A 26,769-nucleotide genomic window follows, 5' to 3' on the forward strand; every position below is an offset into this window, starting at 1 on the left:
ATGATTCAGAAAAAGAAAAAAGCATAGCAGTTACTTTGAGCTGCTAAGAGAACACCAGAGAAAAGGCCATGGCTGTGAGAGACAGCTATAAAGAAAAGTGATTAAAAATAAAAGTAGAAATTGTACATGTTCTATTGTATATTAATTTGTATTGAATTTATCAAAAGTATAGAATTACTCATTTTTATGTTTCTCTATAAAGAGTTAAGAGTTATACAAGTTTAAGTTATAAATGTGAATTTGTATTGTTATTTTTTCTTTCATTCTGGGCAAATGCTGAGGCTACACACTAATTTGTCACAGAATCCCAAAATCCTGAAAACTTTTGAAACATGGATGGTATTTTGGGGACAGTATTCATCATTAAAAGTTTAATCATTTAATTTTTAAAATATCACAGAGCTCTAACCATTAATAAAGCATTCTGAATTCCAGTTTTGGCATAAATTTTTCACTTATGATTTAATTATTCTGTTAAAAGTTCTATGACTTCCCACAGCAAAGCCACCAAATGAGAGTATGCTTTAAAAAATAGAAGAGCAACAATCCAAAAGCAGCAAGTAAACTGCATATATATTTTTCTATTCCTATCACAGCTATTACATCTTTCTGATGCGGGCACATTTCAAAATTCAGGAAAAATCCCTTCATTATTTAAAATATTCCTTTTAAATTCATATCCAATTTGAACCTGAAATATTTTGGCAAATGAAGGGAATAGATACACAACTCTTGCGTACCAATTTGAAAAACTTCCAACAAAGAAAAGTGTATTAAATAGATTACCAAATCAAATTTCAACTGTTATAAATAGTAAAAACAGAAACTAAGTCACTTGATTTGAAAACAAAATATGCGTTAGAACCTCAAGTTAGCTGATTCCTGGTTGAGTAGGCCATCTAATGTCTAATGTAAATGAGGTGTAAATCCTTGCTGTTGTAAGGATTAAATAAGACATTTTGATGTGAAATCTCTAAATTGTAAAACAGTTTATAATTGTAACAATTATAACCTACAATTATGATAACTTAAGCCATGAGCAGTATTAAAGAAAATTGAAAACTGATTTACAAAGAATCTTTAAAAGATTACAAAGAGCAGAATATAGGTCATATTTCCAAAAATACATCTTTGACACTTTAAAAATCATTCTTGGTCTCAAGCTGGGTAAGATATCCTGCAGGTAAAATAATGCCAGTATCTATTAGACTACCTTAACCTGAGACAACATGGCAGAATTTAAAGGTCAGATCTGAGCACCAGGACTTATTTCACTGCTTAGAAAAATCTGTTTTCTGGTGTTGCGTTCTCAGCTCCATTAGCATTCATATAAACTGGTTCCTTTAGGCTTAATTTCTCTAACTAAGGTGCAATTCCTTCAAAATTTAAGTTTTGTTTGTATGTAGCAGTTACAACTTTTCACCATAAAATACTTTTCTAAAAAAATTGATTCAGGGAGATTTAATGAACAGTGAATTTACAAGTTTTATGTAAGATTATTTATCATTTACTCAAAAGCCCAAAAGTGGACATTGCTAAAAAGTAGATCTTCATACAAATTTTGAGATTCTTCTCTTGTTTTATCCCATTATTCAATTCTCATTAGCTTAGAATATAGAAAACAACAACAACAACAAAGAAAAACAAAAACAAAAACAAAACAGTAAAAAAGAAAAGATTGAAATGTATTTCTCTGGCACTTGGGAAAAAACAGGTTTTATATGTTTATTCTGTTTTCAATGCCAATTTTTAAAAAATGAACTTATATAGTGGAATGATTACAGATATAGGGAAAAGTTACAAGACAGCAGAGAGACTTTTCAAATATCCTTCATTCAGTCTCCTCTAAAGTTGACACCTAATAAAATCACAATGCATTTGTTCAAACTAAGAAAATACTGGTACAATACTATTAACTAAACTGTAGACTTTATTCAGATATCACCAGTTTTTCCACTAAAGATGTGTTGTTTTTTGTTTTTGTTTGTTTGCTTGTTTGTTTCAGGATCCATTATAAGATACCACACTGCATTTAGTGCAATACTTCAAAACCATAGAAAAACCTTAAACTTCTGCCTTTGACACATTTTCCGAAATGTTCACAGCCCAGGGTAGTTCTGATCTGTGCTATGCAGTCCTCCATTCTTTCTCTGAGATGCAAGCCTTCCAGACTCAAATGCATTGTTATATCAGCCCATCACACCACTGAATTAAAGCTATTTGTGAACTTGAAACATAACAGAGGTTTCTTACATCTGCATGCACTGTCAGTCTTTGAAAAATTATAAAGTGTGCATTTGGCATTTTTAAGACCATCTCCCTTCAAATATATGTTTCATGGTACAAGTGCTTTCAGATAAACACTGCTCCCTAAAATCATCTGAAACAATACCCCTCCTCCATTGTCCCAAGTTTTCCCTGGCTTGCTCCACCTGACCCTGTATTTCATACCTTCCTTATTCCCACATTTTTCCTTTTCACCATATTAAAATTCATCTGAGTTATTTTGCTATCCTTTAGGACTCCTCTGCTTAACAAATAAGCTAATATTATGTAAAGAAGTAATAAGATGAAACATCAAGGTCCTCCTAACGCAGAAGTTTCACTTTATTCTCCCCTGATCACATCTTCTGCTACGTCTCAAAGATGTCGATATTGATTCTTGAAATTGAGAACTTGTTCCAGTTGCCTACAAAACCCTCTGTATGCAGTGAGGCCAACTGAGCAACATCTATATTCCCTGCACAGAAGCCAGCAGTATGTGGATGTCTCTATCAGTGATAACAGCAGCAAAAATAACAATAAAAGGGTGACCATTATATACTGTTTTAAATATTTCAGATGTATCCATTAGTACCCACCCATTTAGCAAATGAGAAAACAGAGGCTGAGAGTAGTTAAGTAACACTCAGATTTCACACTCATTGAAAGAATGTCCCATTGTGGCATGACTTGCACTCTTGCACAGAGCAGCAATCCTTACTGGCTAAACTTTTTGTCAGACCCAGAGCTCGGCATAACCCTTGCAGGGGACTCACCCAGTGCGGACCTGTCTCCTTGGTGATGATCTCTTGCATCTGACACTGAGGGGTGTGCTCTTCCTAAAAGACAAAAAAGACAATGATGGGTTTGTGTCCTGTCCTTTATTGGGGCAGATCATACTAACTCTGGCAAGAATGATGAGACGTCACAGCCAGCCCTGGGAATCAGAGACCACTGTCACTCTTCCTAGATGGTCTGACATGAGCTATTACTTCTACTGCTTTTTTGTTTTGTTTTCTTTTTATGTATGAGCTCAAAGTTCTTCTCAATTTATATGTTTTCCTTTCATTAGTTTTTAAAACTGACTCCACATTTGTTCCTTTCTCCAGCTGTTATAAGCCCCAGTGGGAATGATTCCATTGTCTTGGGTCAAACTAGTGGATTTTCACCTTCCCGGGCATTAGCATATCACAAAGGACCCACTTTACAACTAGTATGCACAGCATTTCTTTTCCCTAACACAAACAACACATGCTTGTAAAGTGGAACTATTTATCCTATATTGAGGTCATGCAATTTTCCTAAGCAGAAAAGAAATGTGTCCTTTAATAGGATCCCTTTGATTTTTTTTTCTTTTTGATTTTTTCTTTTTTTTTTTTTTTTGTTAACCTAGAGGAGTAATTTCTAAGGTGGTGACATAGGTCTGATAATATATCTGGAGTAAAACTGGGCAAGGATGCACCTGAAGGCAGGATTTTCACGGCAGGAGTTGAGCAAAGGAGCTGGTCAACGGGTGCAAAGAATTCTGAAAGAGCAACCTTTCCTAATACTGTATATTCATCAAAAGCTACTCAGCATGGGCTGCCACTGCAATATATTTCACTAAGATCCAGGTGAGCCAGAGATATCAATATAGCAGAGACAGGAAAGCATATGTATAAATATGAGTAGGCTACTTCGTGCAACCAAATTATTTATAGTGCCATGGCTTATTTAGTGATAACACTGGTTTGCTCTATATAGAACTGATGAAATTTGCCTCAAAAACACATCAAAACAAGTTTGACTAGGTGGATATTGCAATGTGATCTGGTTAGTTAAATAATAAAACAATTTCACAATAATTTATGGAACTGCCAAAAAAAAAACCAATCTCTGAAAAACAGTCAATATGTGCATTGTACATTAAGAAGGGGCCCTATACTTTCTCTTCCACGTACCTTTAAACCTTCAAGAAAAATAGTCAATAAAAGGAGCATTGGGGATTTTAGCATTGGGGGTTTGGAGAGTAAATATAATTCTTCACATAACATGGAGAGAGTATGGCAGTGCTTTGATTTTTCTAGGATTTCTTGTGGAATTTTTGAAAACCTTGAATAAATAAATGCAACTAGCTTTCTGGATGGGCTTAACTCATTAGAATGTAAACAGTTTTATTTTCTACGATCATTGCCCGGAAATACATTTGGTTAGATTTCCTTTCCCTGACCCTTAGGAGTATCCTGGGAAAATCCAACAGCTTTCTGGTCATTTTAATTCCATCTGGTCTCAAAATTTTAACCCATCATCCATTGAAACCTCTATCCTATGTCTTCTTGGGCCACTCTAAAGCTGTACAAGCAATGAGGAAGGGGAGCAGTGATGGTCTGTTATTTCCTTTTTATTTCTTTCCACATCTCTTCCACCTCGTTCTCCTTCAAGGCTGGAGCAGTGAAAGAGGGGATTAGAAGGAAGAGGGGGGAAATCTACTTCTGTGCCAAGTGCCTTTTTATAGGCTACCGAGTGCCTTCTTCAGGCCCCTTTCCTTAATGAGATCTGTACTTGCCAAGGGTCCCTTTGCTTCCTAATTCCCCTCAGCTCCTGCCCAGAGTTACACTCTTGGGATCACCTTGCCCATGGAGGTAGCTCCATTAGGTCAGCTTTTTGTTAGGATAACTAGAGCAAAGTTACAATCTGCAGAGGTCGTTTTTCCCAAAGAAAAATCTAAAATTATTTGTCTCAGGAAACACTGGGAGCACAGGTTGTTCTTCTTGTTGTGACTTTGTGCCTCATCCAGCCAACGTCTGGTTTTTGGCATCATTGGGCTTGGGACAGACACCTGTCTCCATTGGCTTGTATACCAAGCTCCAGCAGTACATTCCAACTTTTCCAAGAATTTCCTAATGTTTGACTATTTGTGTTTGCAATTTGGGACAGGGCTGATAACTCAACGAGCATCTGGTCCAGGTGTGAGGTATGAGTCTTCTCTAATGTAGATAACTGCCAACTTTTTGCATGTTCTTTGAGACTGCCTCGCTTTGCTGAGTTGGAGAGAATTCTGCACTGCTGCTCTCCCATAAAGATGGGCTGGGAAATAACACTACACTTTTATTTTTGTAAAGTGAAATTTTTGCTAAGATACGTGTAAGATCATTTAGCAAAGATACATGTTTAATAAGGGTATCTATAACTACTTTTCTACTACTGTCATTTTTAATAATCACTGGACTAGTTTAGTCACTTCTTTAAAAATCCTGCCTTTAAAATGTATAGCTAAGCATCACCCACCATTCTTAACCTTCAAGCTTTTGCTGATTTTGAGACGACAACAACAAAAGGTCTAAAGTATATCCTGATAGAGAGATAATTTTTTTCAAATTATTCATTTCACTCTATATGCATATATAATCAAATTTGAGTAAGTTAGCCTGGCAAATGAACCTTGTACCATGTTCCAAGAAACAGGCAGACATACATTTCCAGCAACTCCAGAAAATGCCTGGCTATTTCTCACAGGTTGACTCGGTGTCATTAGATAAACTAAGATTAGTATGCTTTCTATCATGCCACCACTTTCTGATCACCTCTTACCTAGGTTGTATTGCACAGCTCTTCTGTGCTCCTTTATTCCGATCATTCTAGAGTACCTACTGGATATAAATCTTTTCTGATGAAATCTGAGGACTCCAAACTATTGCACTAATTCCTATTATTTCAAGACTATCCTTAGCACAGGAAAATCAGAGATTGTAACACTTCAGACCCTCACTTGGGAATCCAAAATATCCCCAAACTCATTGAGCAATGGGGTTTAAGTGTGTTAATTCATTCTGGAAACCCCTATCATTCGTAGTAGTTGCAGTGGTCTCCCATTACTTATAGCATTATAATTAATAATAATGGAATATAGTTAATACCTTAAGGAGTAGTAAATGTAATCATTAGAAGAAAACTCATGAGTCAGACCATTCCTGGGATCATTTCTTGTCTCCACCTCTGCAAGCTAGGTGACCTTGACATGTTACTCAACTTCTCAATATCTTAATTTCCTCATCTGGAGAGTCTATATAATTATAATGTCTACATCATAGGTTTGTAGTAACGATTAAAGCATCTAATATATATAAAACATTTAGAAAACTGATTGGCATACAGTAAGCATTAAAGTCTTTGTTTTTTACTATGAATATTCTTACAAATCAAGTTCAAATTTTTATTTGATCCCCTAAGAACATTGTGAAGTAAATCAGGTATTTTTATTTTCTCTTCTACAAAAATGGAATAATCTTCATTTGTGTCAGACTTTGTTTTTTTAGAGCAGTTTAGGGTTCATAACAAAATTGAGGGGACACTAGAGATTTCCATATGCTTCCTGCTCCATGCAGGTATAACCTCCCCCATTTTCAGCATCCCACATCAAAGTGATACATTTATTACAATTGATGACCCTACACTGACACATGATAATCACCCAAGTCTATAGTTTTATATTAGGGGACACTCTTAGCGTTGTATATTCTATGGATTTGAACAAATGCATAATAGCATATAGCCATCATTATGGTATCATACAAAGTGTTTCCACTGCCCTACAAATCCTCTATGCTCCACCTATTTATCCCTTCCCACCCAACACTGGCAACCACTAATCTTTTTACTGGCTCCACAGTTTTGCCTTTTTCAGAATGCACTATAGTTGGAATTTTATAGTATGTAGCCTCTTCAGATTGGTTTTGTGCCCTTAATAATATAGTAATTTAAGTTTCTTTCATGTCTTTCCATGGCCTGACAACTCATTTCTTTTTAGCATTGAATAATATACCACTGTCTGAATGAATCATGGTTTATGTATCCATTCACCTACTGAAGTAGGTCTTGGTTGCTTCCAATTTTTGGCAATCACAAATAGAGATGCTATAAAAGTTCATGTGCAGGTTATTGTGTAGACATGTTTTCAACCCCTTTGGGTAAATACCAAGGAGTGTGATTGCTGAAATGAATGGTAGGAGTATGTTTTGTTTTGTAAAAAAGCACCAAACTATCTTCCTAAGTGGCTGTACCATTTTGCATTCCCTCCAGCAAAGAATAAGAGTTCCAGAGTTCCATGGTGATGTACAATAAGGTGGTGTCACAGCAGATCCCAGAAAATGAAAATTGGTTTTCCCAAAGAGAGGAATTGAATGTCTAAAAGATCGGAGTATAATGGAAACCCCACAATATTTACATTTTGGTGTCTTCTAAATATAACATTATATGAATGTCATTTATGCTGCTTATAAATTCTTATAAAGATTAATCAGCAACACGGAAAAACCTTGACATCCAAATGAAATGCCAAATAACAATTTTAAGAATAATATAGAAATCATGTAAAGTGTTCTAAGGGAATACAAAAATGATAAATTTTTAATCAGAGACATGGGATTATATGTATATTTGTATGTATGTATTTCTATTTTATGAATGTATGTATTATATGTTATTTTTTTCTCTCATTTCAGACAAAAGTTGAAGTTAAAATAATAGCTGGATCTGTGTTTCTAATGAACAATTACAAATGACTTTATCAATGTCATACCAAAATTAAAGATTGATGTCACATTCTGGAATACGTCTCACCCTGATGATTTTTATTAACTAGTATCAACTGTCAGAGGTAAAAAACAGTGTGGATTCTTGGAAACTATGCAAACAAACTGTAGACATCCTGTGGGCGGGGATACATTTATCCTGGTTTAAAAGACCTAAAGCTTGATTCCACAAGAATATACAGTAAGAAATCAGGTGACTTCATTGTTCTGGGAGGAGTCATCATTGATATTAGTTTGTTATCATTTCAAACCAACCTTTATCTTTGTGTAGCTGCCTCGGGGAGTTTCCTGGTAGTCTACACAAATGTCCTGTTGATACCCCCCTGAGGCACAAGCAAGGCCTTAATTATGATGTTGAAGTTTATTTCAGATTTGTTTTTCACTACTGAAAAAAAATTTGTTAATAATTGGGATTCTGTAACTGGAGCTAAAAAGTCATTACAAGGGATACGTTTTCTTCTTCTTTATAATGGGTAATGTGTCCACAGCAGGTTTGGCTCCGGGCCATGGTCACATCAGCACTGAGCAGAGAGTGCTCTCTGGGAGCCAACATGTCACATTTGGTGCATTTGAACAGAAGGTCTGGCTTCAGCTTCCTGCTCAACTAAATTTCCAGACATTCTCAAAGGTACGTCACTGGAAAGGCCATGGGCTATGACTGCAACTTCTGAAAAAAATTCTTAGACTAAATTAATTATATTTCTGGAAGTGATAGAAGAAAAAAAAAATCAAGAAACTGTGGAATCTTGGGAAGTAATTTACTTTTGAATTATTCCTTGAGAATTCTTAGGGGATACTAGAGCACCAAAGAAGGAAATGTTATTACTGATAATTAACTCTTAATGAGGATGTACTGATGTGTGGCTATGACTTAATACAAAATTCAGGATTGCAAAGAACACAAATCCCTATTTAAGAAAATTATAACCATTCAGGAAATTACATTATATAATTAAACTTTGGACAAATAGAGAATTAGCTGTGTCTTTTTCATATTTTCTAGTAGGCAATGTAGAGCTGGGACAGTAATACTGGCTAAAGTCAGACCTTACGGAATCATTGCTCTTTCTGAACTTTAGGCAGTCACAGCAGATGAGAAAGAGGTCACACTCAAGAGCTGTGCAAGGTCTATGGTTTTATCCTGTTTTCAAGCTAACAAGTTTGCCTGCCGCAGTTTCATAGGTACTAGTAGAAGATACACAGCACTTGAGTATGAGACAAACAACAGTAGCCAGAGCTACATGTTTTTTCCTGTCAGATCACCAGTCCACTTAGATCCAATGGGATGATACAAATGGTCCCTGATGGACACTCGTACTTTCAGTAGGTTGCACTGCTGAAGAAGAACACTGAACTTGAGGAACCTACTGCTTTTATAGACTGAAAAGTCAGTTTGCCCTTTGTTTTGGGGTGATTTTACCTCATCCCTCAGAATCACTTATTGGAGAGCAAACCTAAAGAATAGCCCAAAGAAAGAGTGGTCACAGCTTTATATTCTTGACATACCTAAAAAGAATGTACAAGATAATTCATGACAGATGAATCATCTCTCTTGATAGTCACTGAAGGAAAAATTATACAGAAAATAGTAGATGGTAGGAATAAACCATTTAAAAATATTTGGAAGAAACCAGAAAGGGGTAATGAAAGGAACAGCTGAAAAATGAGAACAGTGTAATGAAAGATAAGGATGAAAAAATATTCAGGAGGAAGAAATAACACGTACGTCAGATCTGTCAATAAACTTCCCTTACAAATAGACAATACAGATTATTTAGAATAGTGGTTTGCAAACTTTTTTTGTTTCAATATTCCTTTATACTGTTAAAAAGCTATGAGGATCTGAGAACTTTTGGTTGTTTGGGTTATAGCCATTGATAGTTACTTTACTGAAAATTGAGTGTGAATTAAAAAAAAAAAATATTTATCAATTAAATCTTTTAAAATAGCAATTATTTGTTTTATGAAAAAAATTACTATATTTCTAAAACTAAAACTGAAACATTAACGAGAACAATGTTTTTACATTTGTGCAAATCTATTTAATGTCTGACTTAAAAAAGATATTTTGATTTTTATACCTGCTTATGTATACTTTGTGTTGCCATAAATTGTTTAGGTAAAACATATGGACAAAATCCAGTTTCACAGATATATGTAGCAAGAAAAAGCACAGGTGGTATAAATAGTCTTTTGCAGACAATTGGGAATATTCTTTTTTAATACTATACCAAAATTTTGCAAGAGGTAATTTTTTAATAGAACTTGAAATGTGAAATCAAAAAATGCATTTTTTGTACCATTAAATTAAAATTCATTGGCACTTTGAATGAATAGATTATTTGGAAAATACTGTTATATTGAGTTATGTTGATTTTTCAAATGGTGACACATTCATTATACAATATTAAGTGTCACATTAATTAACTTCATCACCAATATCATAAAAAATGTATCTAAGAATTAATTAGTGCCAGTCTCACAATGGGAGATACAAGTTTTTGAAATTCCTAATTTTCGTTTGAACGATAGAATTGTATCATTTGCAACAAATACTGCCAGATGTGTTTCTTCAAGTGGCAGATTCAATTTCTTTGTTCACGAGCAAGAAAATGTCCACCAAATACTCAGCTCTGAATAGACATAGTTTTCTGTCAGTCTTTCTTGCAAGTAAAAATGATGCTTCACAGAAAAGAAAAACAGCTAGTTTTGTTTGCAACTCAGATAATTCTTCAAGCCAGGAAGCAGTCATCATAGTTTGATATGCACCATTAATACTTTAGAAGCACTGCCTTTTAATTACTCAGTAAATTAAAACAGCATTACTGGAGAGTTAAGATTTAACAAAAGTAATAATTTGTATGTTTTATCTCGCACATTCTTAAATATTTTGTTTTGTTTTCCTTACAAGTTCCTGGCTGCGAAGATACAATGGCTACTAGTAGTTTGGTGGTACTCTCTTGATTCACACTAAGAAACCAGTAATTTTACCTGAATTGCTTTTGCAATGTTATGCATGTGTCAACACCATAAGAAAGACAAGTAACACATTAGTATTATTATCAGCATAATTTGAGTATTAAAATTAATGCAACTAGGGATCCTAGGAGTCGGAGAACTGTATTTTGAGAACTGTTATTTTAGAAAATGTAGTCCCAACAAGGCCTCTTCTTTTATTCAATTACTAATCTAGCTTTTGTTTGTTTATTTGTTTTCATATTTGTTTAATTTCGCTGTTCTCATCCTCTGTGTGCATGTAGGAACTACCAGTTACTATTCAGTCTAATTAAAAATTGAAGAATTCTATTACATTGGTCTGTGTGTCTGTTTTTCTGCCAATACCATACTGTTTTGATTATCGCTACTCTATAGTACAAGCTGAAATTAGGGAGTGTGATACCTCCAGCATTGTTCTTTTTCTTAGGATGGCTTTGGCTATCAGGGTCTTTGGTAGTTCCATATAAATCTGATGATTTTTTTGTTCTGTTTCTTTAAAAAATGTCATTGGGATTTTTTTGGGGATTGCATTAAATCTGTATATTGCTTTGGGTTAAATGGCCAAGAGATGGAAACAACCAAAGTGTCCTTCACTAGATGATTAGATAAAGAAGATGTGGCATATATATTATATATATTATATATATTATATATATTGTATATATACATTATATATATCATATATATGTTATATATACACATATACGTTATATATACATATATGTTATATATACATATATATGTTACATATACATATATATGTTTTACATATATATATACATATATATATATACACACACACACACACACACACACACATATATATACACACATTGGAATACTATTTTGCCATAAGATGAAATAGTGCCATTTGATACAATATAGATGGATCTTGAGATTATTGTGCTAAGTGAAACAAGTCAGACAGAAAAAGTCGACAACCAGATGATTTCACTGACATGTGGGACACAAAACTGAAAACAACAAAGGAACAAGACAAACAAAGAAACAAAAACTGTCAGACACAGACAATAGTTTAGTGGTTACCAGAGGGTAAAGGGGGTAGTAAACGAGGCTAATCAGGATCAAATGTATGGTGATGGAAAGAGAACTGACTCTGGGTGGTGAACACACGTGATATACAGGTGATATATTACAGAATTGTATACCTGAAAGCTATGTAACTTTACTAACCATTGTCACTTCTAAGATTTTAATTTAAAAAAAATTGAAAAAATACATCATTTTCTTATTTCAGAATTTTTTCAAAAAATCTTTTTTCCACTAGTTATTGTTTACTTTATCTTAGTAGAATAGTTTTTTTCTTATCTCTAAGATTTATTTTTTTAGACAGTTTTAGGTTTACAGTGAAACTGAAGAGATGGTACAAAGATTTGCCCCACATATAGGAAGGATCCCTCCTCCCATTCTCAATACCCTCCATCAGATGGTACCTTTGTTACAATGGATGAGTTTCCATTAAGACAACATAATCACCCAAAGTCCATAGCTTATATTGTGTGTTTATATTGAGGCTCCAAGAAGCTGGGACTCCCTTTATTTACTTGTTTGTCTCTCTAATCCTGGGGGCAGTTGCTTGTCATATGGACTCCCCGTTTTTATGGATTCAAGAAGAGTTGCTGATTTTTTTACCCTGTTTATCTTTTAATTTGTGTTAGAACTGAGTAGTGACTTCCAATCTCCCTATATTCAGAACCAGAAACCAGAAGTCAGCACAGTATTTTTAAGCATATCTCATCTGCTTTAAAGAAAAATCCTCTAAAAACCTGTCAATTTCTGGTTAGACTGGAAAACAGTCTCCAAGTTTATATTTGTAACTATCTTCTCAGTGTTTAATAATCTACTTAAACAAAATAATTGCAGAACTTTTACACATGCATACAATCTAATCTAATATACTAAGTCTGACAATTAAGTTTGTAAATTTGTTACAACAATGTTGCTAACCTTTTTTTTTTTTTTTATATATCAGAGGAATTAGTCATTATGAATTTGTACCAACTGGACAAGCAGTTAACCAAGTTTACCATTTGGAAATGCTGAAAAGGCTGTGTGAAAAAGTTAGACGACCTGAACTTTTTTCACCATTGAACAATTCATGGCTCTTGAATCACAACAATGCACCAGTTCACATGGCACTATCTGTGAGGGAGTTTTTAGCCAGTAAAAAAATAACTGTATTGGAACACCCTCCCTATTCACCTGGTCTGGCCCCCAGTGATTTCTTTCTTTACCCGAAGATAAAGGAAATAGTGAAAAGAAGACATTTTGATGACATCAAGGGTAATATGATGACAGCTCTGATGGCCATTCCAGAAAGAGTTCCAAAATTGCTTTGAAGGGTGGACAAGGCACTGGCATCAGTACATAGCTTCCCAATGGGAGTACTTCGAACATGACCATAGTGATATTCAGCAATGAGGTATGTAGTACTTTTTCTAGGATGAGTTCACAAACTTAATTGCCTGACCTCCTATGCCAGTATTTCAGAGAGAACAAAAGGATTAATCAATAAGCCCAGGATAAATCTCACAATTTTCTACTATGTGGACTTGACAACTAATTGACACTTATTTTTTCGTGTATACCCATCTAATTGTCAAGGCACACATTATGTCCAATAGTGGGATTTAAATATGACATTTTCACATAGTCAGAAAATGTTATGACATATAGTACTACAACAAATAGAAGTTGCATCAAATTAGAACATAAAAAGATGAAGTAAGGCAAAAGGCAAACCTTACTAAATATTTCTGGGTTTCCCTGAAATCTAGGAAAATCTGAATATTTACACAAAACAGAGATCACTTCATTACATCTTAAACAATTAAAACTGTAAATGATATTGGGAATTTTGCATGTCTCTCAAAAATAAATTAATGTATTTTAAAATGACTTAATCACAATAAATATAATTTTCATTTATGTTAGGAAGCTAATTCTTTACCAAATATGATTCTAAGTATAACATTCAATATAGTTTATGGTCTTTCTGCAAATGTGGCAGAAAATGTTTTGAAACATGACTCAATTGATTATTTTTCTCTTTCTTAGTTCCATTTTACCCTGCGTTTCTTCAACCATTAAAATAATATAGTTATTGCCCCGAGAAGGGAAAACACAGAGAACAAAATATGAACAAGTAGTCATATAATTGACTTTGACTTCCAAAACAGGCTTTTCAAATCCAATGTGAGAGCACATCTCGTATATACTTTGATTTATATAAATGTGGATTGGAGGAAAGAAAAAATTATTTGAACAGTCCAATGACTCAATGGATATTCACAATGCAGATAGTAAATAATAAATATTAGAGTAGAAAAGACAACATGCAGACACATTAGCCATTTTTCCAACAAGATGCATAAAAGTCCCAGTAGATAATCAGGGAGAAGAAAACCAGAGAAGTTCCCATTAGAGGGAGACGATATCTGAGAGGAACCCAACACTCCCATCCCTCAGCTTAGTCCAGGAGAAAGAGTGAATGAAACCCGTGTAATTTTACAGAAAACCTGAAAATAGAGAATTCTTATCTGTAGACCCTAAGTGTAGCCCATAGATGTCCAAACCTTGCAGAGAAGTTCCACATTAAACATGGTGCCAAACTAGTAAAATAGATATAGTCTATGGGCTTGAAGGCAGCTCCAAAATATTCTGAGACCATTAACCATGTGCAGAGAAAGCATCAAGTCCCCCATTAGTTAGGTGGCTGTGGCAGAAGGTATTTTCCAAAGACGACTGCAATGATTATTCTTATCCCACATGCTGTTTTTACAAGTGAATTTGACAGTCCTACCTACCATGGAAAGGTAAAGTATATGTTTCTTCTTGAATCTTGTGGGCTTACAAACAGTAAAAGTGACATTATGTGATTCCAATACTAAGTAATAAAAGGCAAACAACTTCTGCCTATTTCTCTTGGATCCCCCCTCCCCCCCCCCCAGTTTGGAACCCAGCCATTCATGCTGTGAGGAAGTCCAAGCAGCCAAGAGAAGCTGCATGTAGGTGTTGGGCCAACAGGCCCAGCTCATATTGCAACCAACAGCCAGCATCGATGTTCAGACACGTGAGTAAAAGAAAAGCCTTTAGATAAGTCAAGTCTTCAGACATCATATATTTCAGAGGAAGCCCAAAATAGCTCAGAGTAGAAACAAGCTGTCTCTACTGGGTGTTTTTTTTTTGTTTGTTTTTTTTTCTTTTTTTTTTTTTTTCTGAGTTGCTTCTCTTCCAAATATAAGAATGTAATAAAAATAGTTGTTTTATGTCACTACAGTTGAAACTGTTTGTCATGAAAAACAAATAACTAGAAGACTGGGGTAGGGAAAAGGAGGAGTAGAAATGACAGGGCCAACAGAGTAGAAGAATCTGTTGTTGGAAGAAGTAAGCAAATGTCTAAATAAATGCCTAGAAGCCATGCCTGGAAGCCATGGCAGGGTTCTTAGGCATTAGACCCGGATTCCATGATCGATGACCCAATGCCTAGCTAATTGAATTACATCTTAATAAGTATTGGCAGGGACAGAAGATGGTAATGGAACAGACACATTTTCCTAAATTTCATAACAATTCCAGTTTCTTAGAAACTTAGAAAAACCATGGAAGATTGGAAGGAAATATGAAATGGGAAGAATCATCAAATGACCTAGTTTCATCCTAAAATATACATATTGAAATCACTTATTTGAATTGAGATAATTTAGATTTCCTCTGCCACTTCTGGATCACTTTAAATTTAGTAAAAAATAAAGTCCCATTTTAGTATCTTAAATTTTAACTTTATACAATGTTAGAAGTGCTAGAAAAATACATTTTTAGACATGCTTGTAGAAATGTACATTGTTCTGAGCTGATGATATATATTATCACATAACCCTTTACAAAGTTTCAAATTTTAACTGGAAAATAATTTAGGTTAATGAATTGAAACCCAACCTTGATGTCTTCAATGGAGCCAGTTTGAATAGAAATTAACAGCTCATTCTACTTCCACTTTTTTTTTCACTTTAGTTTAATTTCATTGTAGTAAAATACAAATAACATAAAATTTATCACCTTAACTGATTTTTAGTGTACAATTTATTAGTTTTTGTTTCCACCCTTTTAATGATTCATTCTGTAGAGATCTAATAAATCTTTTAAAGAGGGGTTTTAGGAAAAGAACATTAATTGCTATTCATAAATGATATGTTCTAAGTTTCTGTTGTGATAATAGACCCACACCTGTGTAATCAGACTCCTCTACTGAATATTAGAAACTTGAGGTAAAGTTTTAAGATAAATGGACTTAATGGGGATGCATCTGTCCCCCAACCCAAAATGGAGTTAACTGGCCTGACTTGGAATTGAATCTGTAGCCATGTGATCTAATAAGCTCAATGCATCTGATATAATCAAATAATAAAATATTATCACCAGATTTATCTCGACTAAAACTGATAAATTGTCAATATGGTATAATCAAAAATTTGATTTTAAAAACAAATCATATTTGCAGCCAAATTCTAAGTATTTGATATCAGTTTAATTCATAATATATCCGTGGAACTATTATGTTCAATTTTAAGATAAAAAATGAAAGTATGACTTAATTTTTTTATCTGAAATCTGTAATTTTAGGAAAACTTTCAGGATTCCTTCTCCACTTCCATGTAATCACATATGAGGTCTGACAATTAAGCTTGCAAAATCATTGCAAAAATGTTGCTAAATATATTTTATATCAGAGGGATTATTCATTATGAATTTGTACCATCTGGACAGTCAACCAAGTTTACTATTTGGAAGTGCTGAAAAGGCTGTGTGAAAAAGTTAAGACGACCTGAAATTTTCGCCAACAATTTGTGGTCCTTGCATCACGACAACACACCAGCTCACATGGCACTGTTGGTGAGGGAGTTTTTAGTCAGTAAACAAATAACTCTATTGGAACACCCTCCCTACTCACCTGATCTGGCCGCCAATGACTTCTTTCTTTACCCAAGGAGAGAGGAAATATTGAAAGGAAGACATTTTTTTTAAAAAGTTTATTGTGGTGACATTGTTAGTAAAGTTACATAAATTTCAGGTGTACAATCTGTAATACATCATATACATATATACATATATATACATATATATGTACATATATATATATCACATTGTGTGTTCACCACCCAGAGTCAGTTCTCTTTCCATCATCATATATTTGATCCCCTTTACCCTCATCTGCCACCCCTTGACCCCTTACCCTCTGATAATTGCTAAACTATTGTCTGTCTATGAGTTTTGTTTCTTCATTTGGTTGTCTTGTTCTTTTGTTGTTTTCAGTTTTATATACCATACATCAGTGTAATCATATGGTTCTCTACTTTTTCTGTCTGCCTTATTTCACTCAGCATAATAATCCCAAAATCCATTTTGATGATACTCAGGACATCAAGGGTAATATGACAACAGTGATGATGGCCATTCCAGAAAAAGAGTTCCAGAATTTCTTTGAAGGGTGGACTAGGAACTGGAATTGATTCATAGCTTCCCAAGGGGAGTACTTCGAAGGTGACCATAGTGATATTCAGCAATGATGTATGTAGTACTTTTCTAGGTTGAGTTCACAAACTTAACTGTCTGACTTCCTGAGACACTGCATCCATGTCCTCTTTTGTTTTTCTCTCTTACCTCCTTAATTTTGATTCTGCTAGCAAAGGCTCGTTTTTATTCCTTTTCTGTGGTTTGGGGCATCAGTTCTACAGTACCACTGCTTATCAAACTGGAGTGGTGTTACCAATGAAAGAAAACTGAGTGGGAAATTTATGACATTATAATGCACAAAACCATTAGGTATGGGAACTTTAAAGAGCCAGGATCTTTAAAGAAAGCATATTAATTGTGAGCAGATGTATTGTAGTCTTTATTACCTTGTAGACAATACTATGGAAGTTGAGTTCAGTGGCTTGTCGTAAAAATAAAAGACTCAATATCAGGCCCTGAAGTAGTTAGTACATACCATCTCTATTTTGCGATGATTAAATTATTAATGATTGCTTGAGTTCAAATCTCAGAGAGAAAAAGAAGAGAGGGAGATAGCAATTCATATTTCAGTTTTCTGTCCAAATTTGAAAAGAGAATTTGGCCAAGCTAAGGTCACGGGTCACACTTTAGGTTCATTGCTTTTTAGTCCAGAAAGATAAAAATATATGATTATTCCTAATATTCCATTCTAATAGTTTTTGAGCCATGGATCCCTTTGGCAATCTAGTGAAACTCATAAATCTTTAACACTGTTTAAATGTATAAAATAATATGGATAGGATTACAATGGAAAACCACTTATTGACATGTAGTGAACATTAACAATAACCTCCATAATTTCAAACTAGAGGTGTTTTTTTGTTTTTGTTCGTTTTAATATCTTCAATAACTTGAATCCAATTTGAAAGTTTCTAATTTCTGTTGGTGATAAAGTCACCTGAAATTGCTTGTACTGTGGTTTAATGTCTATACTTAGCATCAAAGGAAGGGCTAAATTTCAGTTAAAGGATAGTAAAAATAAAGATGTATTTTTTTCTCATTCAAGTTCTTGAACCCTCAAAGTCTATGCACAAATCCCTAGGGTTCAGTGGAGTCTAGTTTAAGAACCACTGAGTTAAGGTTAAGTTACAGTTTTACACTACCATACAATGAATTGCTTCATGCTTCTAACTAATGCCAAGAAGAGCCATTTATCATGAAATTCTAGCTAAAGCTAAAAAAAAAAAAAAAAAAAAAAGACGAACACAACAACAACAAAAAACAATCAAAAAAAAAAAGAAAGGAAAAAAAAAAGCATGTATTCAGCAACAATAAGTCAGCAGCCATAGCCTGGCCTATCTCAAGAGATGGAAGACTTATATGCATTAGACTTCAAAAAGGCTATGAGAAAATGTGTCATTTTAAGCTGACAGTACTTCCATATTTGATTAGAGTTAAAAACAACTGCAGAAAATTTATAGCTATATCAGGTGAGCCAGGTACCATCTGTGCTTAATCAAACATTCTTCCACTACTGATCCTTTAAGTGAAATTTCTTCTTTGATTAGTTTTCTGTGCGACTTTAGCTATGCCACATAGGAAAGTGCAAGTTAATTCAACAATCAGCTCCTCAGTTTTCTTTTGTGTAAATAAATGCGTTAAGCTAAATGATCCTTTAGGTGGACTGCAGTAGAAAGATAATTAGTCTTGAACTTCAATATTATGCAAAATGCCCATTAGGATGCTATTAAATAAAACATGACTTAAGAAAATTGGAACAAGGTTCAATATAGTAGTCCTTCCTTATTCTCTGTTTTACCTTCTGCAGGTTCAGTTAACTCTGGTTAACTGTGGTCCAAAAACATTAAATTGAAAATTCCAGAAAGAAGTAATTCTTAAATTTTAAATTACAGGTTGCTGTGAGTAGCATGATGAAAAATACTGCACTGTCCTACTCTGTCCCACCTAAGGCATGAATTATCCCTTTGCTGGGTTATCCAGGCTGGAAACTCTACCTGCCCATTAGTTACTTAGTAGTCGTCTAAGTTATCAGACTGACTGTTGGGGAATCACAGTATTTGTATTCTTGTAGTCCTTATTTTACTTAAAAATGCCCCAAAGCTATTCACGTAACTTTTATTATAGTATATTTTTATAATCATCATTTTATTAGTTGTTGTTGTTAATATCTTACTGTGCCTAATATAGGTTTCAGTACTATCCACAGTTTCAGGCATCCACTGGAGTTCTTGGAATGTATCCCCCACAGATAAAGGGGGACTAATGTATAGAGTTGTTACGAGGACCAGGTAAGATAACATAATGTTTCTATAAGGCACACAGTAAGCACTAAGTAATGTGATTTTATTAATAATTTACGTTAAAATGTTTTGAAATATCAGTAGTAACTTAATCATTAAATATTTCATGTTTCAAACTCTTCTCACATGATAGTGATATTTTGCTTTTAATCAAAGGTACCCATCATCACATTTGCATTGGAATATGAATTATTTCTTAATTTGTATCTGATCTTTCCTGGCTTGCACTATACCTAGATTTTCAAATGTCACAAGGACAATAGGCACTTAAAAAGTGATAGTTTGGCATTGTGCATGATATTGTGTGTGAGTATGTGTGTATGTTTGTAAAAATACATCACACTGTCTATGTCAAGTCCCTTGGTTTTATTTATTTCTAATTGTGGGGACTTACTAACTACCTACTTTGTATATCAGTTTTTGTTTTTTGTTTTTGCAAAATTAGAGACACTAATACTACCTCATGAGTGGAAATAATAGAGAAAACGTATGTAATGTGCTAAGAACAGTATCTGGCATATAGTAATCACTCCAAACATTAGCTATCAGTATTATTATTATTACCATTATTATTTCCACTAAACTAAATAAATATCCAAGAGACCTTAAAATTCTTACATTACCACAGTGATTGCTGAAACACTGCATTGGCAATTAGTGTCCAACCATCCTCTTGTATCTTACTGATGGACATTTACAATCCTGTTGATTACACTATTGCCACACACTGTCCACTATAGGCAATTGTTCTTCTTCCATTCCAATGGTTCATTTCAACAACATAAAATCATGTGTTTTTCCCCAAAGAATGAGTCATTTGGATGCTTTTGGCATTTACATACCCATGGCTAAATTAGGATCACCTTTGGCTTCTTTGTTGGATAGTCAGAATCTTAAGCCAACAAATGGATGAAGCTCTTTAAATATGATTGCATGCACTGACCTATATATTCAATCTAAAAAGAAATTCACTTATCTGAACCAAGCATTAATCATGTCATAATAGTGTTGAATAGTTATTTCCCCCTCTTAGACAAAAAAAACTCAAAATCATGCTAACATTGTGATTTCCAAATTGTGTTGGAAAATAGCCAGTGCTGAGGGCACTAGATACAAATTGCTGAAATAAGAATATGGAGTGCCTGTTAAGAAGCCACTTCCAGTTTCTGTCAGAAATGGTAATTGACAGCTTCTTGAACTATCGTTCTAAATTCCTTCAGTATTGGCATAGAATCAATAATATATCACCTGGTAATTATAATCTATGATGCAAATATATAATTAGCTGGGTGATTTAGTAGCCAAATGTAATCCACTCAAGACATTGCTTTCTTTAAAGCCTTTGAACACAACTGCAGATCATTATAATTTCTCATTTTTCCAGATTCATAGCATTAATTAAATATAACCCCTCATTTGAATATTAATTATTTTGCCATTTAATGACACTTTTTAATTTGTATTTCTTTTTCAAATGTTTATATCTTGTCCCCCAACTATTGTATAAAATTAAAAGCACTCATTCATATCCAAAAAAACAAAAAACAAGAAAACAAAATTCTGTATGTATTAGGTATTAGTTCCCCAGACATTTATTTTTATCAGATTAATGTGTTATTGAGTCTATATTAACAGGCTTAATTTTAATATGTTCTAGTTAATTTCCTAAACAGTACAGGTTAGAATACAACTCATTGGTTCCATTAGAGGCAGAAGGAGAGACATAAAATATCATGGTGAAGCTAATATCTGTTCCTCAATAATTGTAGCCTGAAACTTTGGTTTATTAGCAACCAGATATTAGCATCATTTTCACATAGGTATAGAATATTTGACTGGCATAATACCTTTACTAATTCAATAACCATTTATAGAAGATCTCAAAAGTCTCACTATTTCAGTTATTGGCAATATAAATAACTATTCTATTTGTTATATTTTATAGAAGAAAAAATGGAAAAGTGATTTTAACTTGGACACACTTCTTTTTAGTGACTTATTACTGCATTAGTACAGTACCAGTTCTAAGAAGGGCATTAAGACATTATCCCATTGTTTTCCTGTCTTTGACGTGCCTAATAAAGATTTACTCTAAATCTTGACATCTGTAATGAGGGGAAAAATAAAGAGAGCACTTCTTATACAATACTACTAAGACACAGAGTCTACATGTACATCTAGAAAAAAACTTTAGGATGTAGGGAAAGCATTAATGAGGGGAAGGAATGAAAAGTGAAGAGTCACGCCTTGTCATGGTGTGGCTGTGATGTAGAGCAGACTAGTGCTGAAATGGTTATAAATAAAGTCTCATGCTGCAGGTACCACCTGCCTTTTCTGATCATTCTTTGTACCAGAGGATTGGACTGCAATTGTCAATTGTACCCTTTAGTAATACTGTAAACATTTTTTTAAACCAGAACTATGTATTTTTTTTTTCATAACAAAAGCTTTCCTTGGGAATGCTAAAACATGATATTAGAACCACATGCAGTTTATTAAATGATTAACCGAATCAAAAATATTTATACTTTAAAATACAAATAACATGAAGTGATTCTGATTAATCTTGAGTCCTTTTGACATGAAAATTGATGCAATTTTTAGTTTATCACGACCACCCAGTATCCAATCCTCTCCTCAGCACAACTAGCTTTCGTTTATTTTCTGATACTCTTGCATTTACATTGTCCTTGTCCCAAATTATTCGTTTTGGAAAGATTGATATTAATATAAACTACAGAAAGTTCTTGATTTATACTGTCTGTTATTCAAACTTCTAAAAACATGAGCGTATTTATCAATAATTTAGATAATGTTAGCTAAGTCTATTAGTACTAGCTACTGTACTGATCTGTGGAAAACAACAATATTGGAGCATGTATTGTCCTTCCGTAAGCTTCCTATAGAATCATGACACAGCTGACAGTTTCCTTAATTGAGAAGTGTGCCATCAATATAGCTCACTAAGTTTTGTCCCCTCATTTGTAATCTGATTTGTGATGGGGCAGTAAGAGAGATCTTATAGTTCAGGTAAGTTTTGCATCTGAAGAAAACTATTGCCAGGTTGGTACATTCTAATCTAGTCTCCCATAGCAGCTTTGTCCCTGTGATACTTGTTGGATTCCAGCAGCAAATATCTCTCCTGGCTCTTGCAGTCAAAGAGTCTCAGAGTTTTCTTTCATTCTCACTCCTTTTAATATTTAATACTAAGCATTATTTCCCATTAAATCTTAAATAATGTGATGAGTGTTTATACAACTTATTTTTTAATTCATTAATTAAATACATTATTTCAAGAAGATAAAGCGTGAAACCTTATTACTATGCAAAGCTATATATTATTCCTCTTTTTATCAAATGAAAACTGCTTAAATACAGAGATATAGAGATATGGAGATAGATGAAGATAACTCATTTTATCTTCTCTTTAAACCTAGTTGATTATTTTGGTTTGTGAACAAAACAACAACAACAACAACAAAATAATTTTATGAGGTATACATAAATAAAACTGTAAAAAATGGCATTTTTTTCTAATTGCTGCTTGAAAAGAAACCGAACAACAGATTCTACTAAGGCTAATTGATATAAATTATATTATTGTATTAATTCAGTTTCCATTAAGCGCCATGGTGCTAAGCCTGTGTGATGCCAACTATTCATTATCATAAAAAAAAGAAACTTGCTCTTTTATATAAAATATAGGATTTGTTCAAAATAGAATGATATATACTACTTGGGAGATAATATGCAATATATTGTCTACGATATTAGCAGATAAACTTATTTGAAGATCCTAATTCTGAGTGCTGTAAGTATAAATTTCAGGCTAACAGCCATTTTTTCAATAAAACCTTCAAACAGTTTATGGTTAAGTAATAATAATTAAAAGAGATTAATTTGCTTTCTGGTTTTATAAAATTCATTCAAGAGCATAACGTCGGATGCCATCGTCCTCTAAGAATCACATTTTTGTGTGCTCTTCCCTTTAGAGAGTTCACTAACTCTAAATAAATTCTGTATATTTTATAAACTGCCTTTTATGTCTTAAAAATATCTTTTCTCAACAGATTGAAAAAGCTACTTCCTCTTCTAATGTCACAAGCAGAAGTCTGGAGGACAGAGCATAAAGCAGCAGGATATTTCAATTAATAAGACAAGATAAATATTTGAGGAGCTTTAAAGGTTCATGTCTCATGAAGGTTTAGATAACCATCATGTTATATAATGACTTCATTTTTATAATCATCTTAAATTCCCTCCAAGTTTATATATATATATATATATATATATATATATATATATATATATATATAATCACATAGATATATTTTATTTGACATATCCTCCCAACGAAACAATTACTTTGGATAATTTAATTGTCTTCCACTGAACTGACAGAGCTATACAATATTTGCTATTCTGCTATTAAAATATTCTAATTAAATCAGTCACCCTGGTCCCATCTGTTATATAGTGATTTCACACAGAGAAGTTTGTGGAATCTCTCCAGGACAGTGAATGTACTTAGTTTCTTTCATGGCTCATTGGATGTCACACGCAGGAGGACCTTGTTCTTGGTTTGAAATTACAACTAAGGATCTGGGTATACAAAAAACCACAGTGAATGTTATGGAGATTGAATCAACTCTTTTAGCATAATACTCTCAGAATGCTTTCAAAGTGAAAACAATCATAGCCCATGTCACTGTCTAGCTATCTACTCTTCATCATGGTTGAGGAGAGAGGCATGAAGAGAAGCCTTGAACATTCTCCCCAGTTCTAAGTATGAGGGGATGGTCCTGGGAGCATAGCTCTGTAAGAACATCATTCATCTGGTGAGTACACTATCCAAGGCTGGACCTGACCAGTACAACAGAAGTCAGTGATGAAGCTAGATTCCTAAATGTAGAAGAGCTATTTTCTCTCAAAAATCATGGTGTTTCCTGCTAGTATTTCCCAACACATTTATTGGTTTTCAAACATTAATTTATTGGACATTAACAATGAATGGTTTAGAAGTAAATAATCCATAGAACTTCATGTGTATAATCTTTTTGTTAAAATATGATAGTAACAATGGTCTTGATATGTTAATTAGAAGAATTTGGCTGACAAAATATAGGTTTCCATAAGTGGTATGTGAGAAAGCTTCATTTTTCTCCATATGTGCTACTGCTATTTTTCAGCTCTAACTGACTCATGGAATACCAGATGTCTTTTACCAAAAAACAAAACAAAACAAAACAAAAAAAGCCCTTTTATTTTTGTTACCATGTTTTAATAATTAGCTGTGTTAGTAGTCTACCTAATAATGCTATTTCATGAAATGCAGGGCTATACACGATTAATTGTAAGGATGCTTCATTATAGAGTTGACTATTCTGCTTATATCACAGATCCCTTTTGGCATTAAGAAGGCCATAAATTAAAAACAAATAAACATGAATATATAACATGTCTACATGTATATATACAAATGGATGTACACTTTATTTTTTCCTGTATCCTATTCTTTTTTCTATTTTATAATATTTCAAATATTAAATATTTTGAAATTTTATTTTTATCCAAGCTATTCATGCATATAAATCACCAACCAGTTCTACCAGATCTTAAAATAAAATTTAGTTTCTTCAAGAGACAACTATTTATCACTTTTACCTGATTCATTGAGTAGTCACCCTTTTTTATACAAATTACATGTTTGTCAACCTCTATTACCCTTCTACTATGTCTCTTTTCTACTTGGCTCTTTTTTCTCTTTTTTCGTATTATCTTTTCACCTAATAAGGCCATGTCCTATGTTGGGTCTGATCAATATTCTGTGTCAGTGTTTATGTTACTCTGCATCTTACCTAAAGCTCATTTCAAGCTTACTTGGTACATTCTCTTTCCCATATCCCTAAGACTATCATTTCAAATCTTCTTTCTCTTCAAAATTCTTAATAACTTCCTAGTCCTCACTCAAAGTTGACCTTGTTTCCTATTTTCCTAAGAGAATTGAAATAAGGAGGCGAGAGAACTTCCACAAGCTCTCAGATATGACACATCTACCCCACATCCCCGATGCCTCCACCCAGTCTCTTGTTGAAAACAGATGAGCTATCTGTGCTCCTAACTAATGACTTTGTTTTTCTAGTCCAACAGCTCCACTCCCTCTGGCCCACAGTAGGAATTTTCTATAGCACTTCTTGCTTTCCTGTATTTCTACTGGATCACTATTATTATCAAACACTTTTCCTACCACTAAAAAAAAAAAATTCCCTTAATACATTTAATGTCTGTTCCCACACTTCTCTGCGAGTCTCTGCTTCCTTCCTCCTTCAGGCAAATCTCCACAAAATATTGTCTAGACAGATGTGCTCTCTTCCATTGAACTTGTCATACTTCCTCTTAAACCCTACTCAATCATGATTTCATTCTCACCATGTTATGATCTTCCTATAAACAGTCTGGTTGCTGTTCTGATCTTGCAGTTTCTTTTCACCACGTTGACCCTACAGCTATGTGAGTGTTAGACTACCTCATTAATCATCTTCATTCATATGGTTATTTATACAGATATTGATCATCCTTACCTGAGACTAGACTAAAGGAAACAAGTGAAGCATACATAAACGAAAATTCAACAGTAAAATTAGGAAACCATTGGAAGAGAAAAACATGAGTAAATAGTAGTGTCTAACATTGTACCACACTGAAGAAGGATATCTGCATTTCTGTTACAAAAGACTGGAATCCCAGTGAGGAATTCTAAGTAAACATTCCATATTGGAAATCTTTGATAGGTAGAAATGAAGATTTTTAATGAGCTATGTAATCTGCCAAAATATATTTTGATATGATAACATACGTGTGTGTGTGTGTGTGTGTGTGTGTGTGTGTGTGTGTGTGTGTGTATTGGTGGCCGGGTAGAGGAACTTGAGATTTTATTCCTGTTCCTACCCACATGCATCACAGTCACTGAGAAACCAAAACAGTTAAATTTATGAAAGCCAAACTTACCATTTTGTAACACATATACAATGCTAAATAAACCAAAATTTTAGGGGGAAAAAAATATTTGTTCAGTGTTGTTTGCAAACACAAGCTATGAATTCCTA

This window comes from Rhinolophus sinicus, chromosome 16, assembly GCF_057876585.1.
Source record: "Rhinolophus sinicus isolate RSI-liver-muscle chromosome 16, RSI-T2T, whole genome shotgun sequence".
In the NCBI taxonomy this organism is placed as follows: domain Eukaryota; kingdom Metazoa; phylum Chordata; class Mammalia; order Chiroptera; family Rhinolophidae; genus Rhinolophus; species Rhinolophus sinicus.